Source organism: Idiotropiscis lumnitzeri, unplaced genomic scaffold (assembly GCF_059441095.1).
Source record: "Idiotropiscis lumnitzeri isolate Australia: NSW breed Sydney's pygmy pipehorse unplaced genomic scaffold, RoL_Ilum_1.0 HiC_scaffold_86, whole genome shotgun sequence".
Taxonomy (NCBI): Eukaryota; Metazoa; Chordata; class Actinopteri; order Syngnathiformes; family Syngnathidae; genus Idiotropiscis; species Idiotropiscis lumnitzeri.
In genome coordinates, this window is record NW_028283624.1 from 757,177 (window position 1) to 762,956 (window position 5,780).

The following is a 5,780-nucleotide window of genomic DNA, read 5'->3' on the forward strand; positions in this document are numbered from 1 at the left end:
TCTACACGATATAAAGGTGGAAATTTACATTGGAAACGTTTGGTTTAGCTGTTATAAAAGTTTGGTTTTTTTAGTGCTGTAAATGCATTTTCAGCTCGCGCTGTACACATTTGCTATGAGAGGCATTATCTCATAAGGGAAATATTGGACAATCAAATTAATGACTGCCCAGGCTTCAGGATGTCTTTTTACACTATATAAAGGTGGAAATTTACATTGGAAACGTTTGGTTTAGCTGTTATAAAAGTTTGTTTTTTTAGTGCTGTAAATGCATTTTCAGCTCGCACTGTACACATTTGCTATGAGAGGCATTATCTCATAAGGGAAATATTGGACAATCAAATTAATGACTGCCCAGGCTTCAGGATGTCTTTTTACACTATATAAAGGTGGAAATTTAAATTGGAAACGTTTGGTTTAGCTGTTATAAAAGTTTGTTTTTTTAGTGCTGTAAATGCATTTTCAGCTCGCACTGTACACATTTGCTATGAGAGGCATTATCTCATAAGGGAAATATTGGACAATCAAATTAATGACTGCCCAGGCTTCAGGATGTCTTTTTACACTATATAAAGGTGGAAATTTACATTTGAAACGTTTGGTTTAGCTGTTATAAAAGTTTGGTTTTTTAGTGCTGAAAATGCATTTTCAGCTCGCGCTGTACACATTTGCTATGAGAGGCATTATCTCATAAGGGAAATATTGGACAATCAAATTAATGACTGCCCAGGCTTCAGGATGTCTTTTTACACTATATAAAGGTGGAAATTTACATTGGAAACGTTTGGTTTAGCTGTTATAAAAGTTTGGTTTTTTAGTGCTGTAAATGCATTTTCAGCTCGCGCTGTACACATTTGCTATGAGAGGCATTATCTCATAAGGGAAATATTGGACAATCAAATTAATGACTGCCCAGGCTTCAGGATGTCTTTTTACACTATATAAAGGTGGAAATTTACATTGGAAACGTTTGGTTTAGGTGTTATATAAGTTTGTTTTTTTAGTGCTGAAAATGCATTTTCAGCTCGCACTGTACACATTTGCTATGTGAGGCATTATCTCATAAGGGAAATACTGGACAATCAAATTAATGACTTCCCAGGCTTCAGGATGCCTTTTTACACTCTATAAATGTGGAAATTTACATTGGAAACGTTTGGTTTAGCTGTTAATGAAGTTTCGTTTTTTTAGTGCTGAAAATTCATTGTCTGCTGGCGCTGTACACTTTTTCCAAGTGTTGCAATATCTCATGAAGGAAATACTGGACAATCAAATTAATGACTTTCCAGGCTCCAGGATGCCTTTCTACACTATATAAAGGTGGAAATTTACATTGGAAACGTTTGGTTTAGCTGTTATAAAAGTTTGGTTTTTTAGTGCTGTAAATGCATTTTCAGCTCGCGCTGTACACATTTGCTATGAGAGGCATTATCTCATAAGGGAAATATTGGACAATCATATTAATGACTGCCCAGGCTTCAGGATGTCTTTTTACACTATATAAAGGTGGAAATTTACATTGGAAACGTTTAGTTTAGCTGTTAATGAAGTATCGTTTTTTTAGTGCTGAAAATTCATTGTCTACTGGCGCTGTACACTTTTTCTAAGTGTTGCAATATCTCATGAAGGAAATACTGGACAATCAAATTAATGACTTTCCAGGCTTCAGGATGCCTTTCTACACTATATAAAGGTGGAAATTTACATTGGAAACGTTTGGTTTAGCTGTTATAAAAGTTTGGTTTTTTAGTGCTGTAAATGCATTTTCAGCTCGCGCTGTACACATTTGCTATGAGAGGCATTATCTCATAAGGGAAATATTGGACAATCAAATTAATGACTGCCCAGGCTTCAGGATGTCTTTTTACACTATATAAAGGTGGAAATTTACATTGGAAACGTTTGGTTTAGCTGTTATAAAAGTTTGGTTTTTTAGTGCTGAAAATGCATTTTCAGCTCGCACTGTACACATTTGCTATGTGAGGCATTATCTCATAAGGGAAATACTGGACAATCAAATTAATGACTGCCCAGGCTTCAGGATGTCTTTTTACACTATATAAAGGTGGAAATTTACATTGGAAACGTTTGGTTTAGCTGTTATAAAAGTTTGGTTTTTTAGTGCTGAAAATGCATTTTCAGCTCGCACTGTACACATTTGCTATGTGAGGCATTATCTCATAAGGGAAATACTGGACAATCAAATTAATGACTTTCCAGGCTTCAGGATGCCTTTCTACACTATATAAAGGTGGAAATTTACATTGGAAACGTTTGGTTTAGCTGTTATAAAAGTTTGGTTTTTTAGTGCTGTAAATGCATTTTCAGCTCGCGCTGTACACATTTGCTATGAGAGGCATTATCTCATAAGGGAAATATTGGACAATCAAATTAATGACTGCCCAGGCTTCAGGATGTCTTTTTACACTATATAAAGGTGGAAATTTACATTGGAAACGTTTAGTTTAGCTGTTAATGAAGTTTCGTTTTTTTAGTGCTGGAAATTCATTGTCTGCTGGCGCTGTACACTTTTTCTAAGTGTTGCAATATCTCATGAAGGAAATACTGGACAATCAAATTAATGACTTTCCAGGCTTCAGGATGCCTTTCTACACTATATAAAGGTGGAAATTTACATTGGAAACGTTTGGTTTAGCTGTTATAAAAGTTTGGTTTTTTAGTGCTGTAAATGCATTTTCAGCTCGCGCTGTACACATTTGCTATGAGAGGCATTATCTCATAAGGGAAATATTGGACAATCAAATTAATGACTGCCCAGGCTTCAGGATGTCTTTTTACACTATATAAAGGTGGAAATTTACATTGGAAACGTTTAGTTTAGCTGTTAATGAAGTTTCGGTTTTTTAGTGCTGAAAATTCATTGTCTGCTGGCGCTGTACACTTTTTCTAAGTGTTGCAATATCTCATGAAGGAAATACTGGACAATCAAATTAATCACTTTCCAGGCTTCAGGATGCCTTTCTACACTATATAAAGGTGGAAATTTACATTGGAAACGTTTGGTTTAGCTGTTATAAAAGTTTGGTTTTTTAGTGCTGTAAATGCATTTTCAGCTCGCGCTGTACACATTTGCTATGTGAGGCATTATATCATAAGGGAAATACTGGACAATCAAATTAATGACTTCCCAGGCTTCAGGATGCCTTTTTACACTCTATAAATGTGGAAATTTACATTGGAAACGTTTGGTTTAGCTGTTAATGAAGTTTCGTTTTTTTAGTGCTGAAAAAACATTGTCTGCTGGCGCTGTACACTTTTTCTAAGTGTTGCAATATCTCATGAAGGAAATACTGGACAATCAAATTAATGACTTTCCAGGCTTCAGGATGCCTTTCTACACTATATAAAGGTAGAAATTTACATTGGAAACGTTTGGTTTAGCTGTTAATGAAGTTTCGTTTTTTTAGTGCTGAAAATTCATTGTCTGCTGGCGCTGTACACTTTTTCCAAGTGTTGCAATATCTCATGAAGGAAATACTGGACAATCAAATTAATGACTTTCCAGGCTCCAGGATGCCTTTCTACACTATATAAAGGTGGAAATTTACATTGGAAACGTTTGGTTTAGCTGTTATAAAAGTTTGGTTTTTTAGTGCTGTAAATGCATTTTCAGCTCGCGCTGTACACATTTGCTATGAGAGGCATTATCTCATAAGGGAAATATTGGACAATCATATTAATGACTGCCCAGGCTTCAGGATGTCTTTTTACACTATATAAAGGTGGAAATTTACATTGGAAACGTTTAGTTTAGCTGTTAATGAAGTATCGTTTTTTTAGTGCTGAAAATTCATTGTCTACTGGCGCTGTACACTTTTTCTAAGTGTTGCAATATCTCATGAAGGAAATACTGGACAATCAAATTAATGACTTTCCAGGCTTCAGGATGCCTTTCTACACTATATAAAGGTGGAAATTTACATTGGAAACGTTTGGTTTAGCTGTTATAAAAGTTTGGTTTTTTAGTGCTGTAAATGCATTTTCAGCTCGCGCTGTACACATTTGCTATGAGAGGCATTATCTCATAAGGGAAATATTGGACAATCAAATTAATGACTGCCCAGGCTTCAGGATGTCTTTTTACACTATATAAAGGTGGAAATTTACATTGGAAACGTTTGGTTTAGCTGTTATAAAAGTTTGGTTTTTTAGTGCTGAAAATGCATTTTCAGCTCGCACTGTACACATTTGCTATGTGAGGCATTATCTCATAAGGGAAATACTGGACAATCAAATTAATGACTGCCCAGGCTTCAGGATGTCTTTTTACACTATATAAAGGTGGAAATTTACATTGGAAACGTTTGGTTTAGCTGTTATAAAAGTTTGGTTTTTTAGTGCTGAAAATGCATTTTCAGCTCGCACTGTACACATTTGCTATGTGAGGCATTATCTCATAAGGGAAATACTGGACAATCAAATTAATGACTTTCCAGGCTTCAGGATGCCTTTCTACACTATATAAAGGTGGAAATTTACATTGGAAACGTTTGGTTTAGCTGTTATAAAAGTTTGGTTTTTTAGTGCTGTAAATGCATTTTCAGCTCGCGCTGTACACATTTGCTATGAGAGGCATTATCTCATAAGGGAAATATTGGACAATCAAATTAATGACTGCCCAGGCTTCAGGATGTCTTTTTACACTATATAAAGGTGGAAATTTACATTGGAAACGTTTAGTTTAGCTGTTAATGAAGTTTCGTTTTTTTAGTGCTGGAAATTCATTGTCTGCTGGCGCTGTACACTTTTTCTAAGTGTTGCAATATCTCATGAAGGAAATACTGGACAATCAAATTAATGACTTTCCAGGCTTCAGGATGCCTTTCTACACTATATAAAGGTGGAAATTTACATTGGAAACGTTTGGTTTAGCTGTTATAAAAGTTTGGTTTTTTAGTGCTGTAAATGCATTTTCAGCTCGCGCTGTACACATTTGCTATGAGAGGCATTATCTCATAAGGGAAATATTGGACAATCAAATTAATGACTGCCCAGGCTTCAGGATGTCTTTTTACACTATATAAAGGTGGAAATTTACATTGGAAACGTTTAGTTTAGCTGTTAATGAAGTTTCGGTTTTTTAGTGCTGAAAATTCATTGTCTGCTGGCGCTGTACACTTTTTCTAAGTGTTGCAATATCTCATGAAGGAAATACTGGACAATCAAATTAATCACTTTCCAGGCTTCAGGATGCCTTTCTACACTATATAAAGGTGGAAATTTACATTGGAAACGTTTGGTTTAGCTGTTATAAAAGTTTGGTTTTTTAGTGCTGTAAATGCATTTTCAGCTCGCGCTGTACACATTTGCTATGTGAGGCATTATATCATAAGGGAAATACTGGACAATCAAATTAATGACTTCCCAGGCTTCAGGATGCCTTTTTACACTCTATAAATGTGGAAATTTACATTGGAAACGTTTGGTTTAGCTGTTAATGAAGTTTCGTTTTTTTAGTGCTGAAAAAACATTGTCTGCTGGCGCTGTACACTTTTTCTAAGTGTTGCAATATCTCATGAAGGAAATACTGGACAATCAAATTAATGACTTTCCAGGCTTCAGGATGCCTTTCTACACTATATAAAGGTAGAAATTTACATTGGAAACGTTTGGTTTAGCTGTTATAAAAGTTTGGTTTTTTAGTGCTGTAAATGCATTTTCAGCTCGCGCTGTACACATTTGCTATGAGAGGCATTATCTCATAAGGGAAATATTGGACAATCAAATTAATGACTGCCCAGGCTTCAGGATGTCTTTTT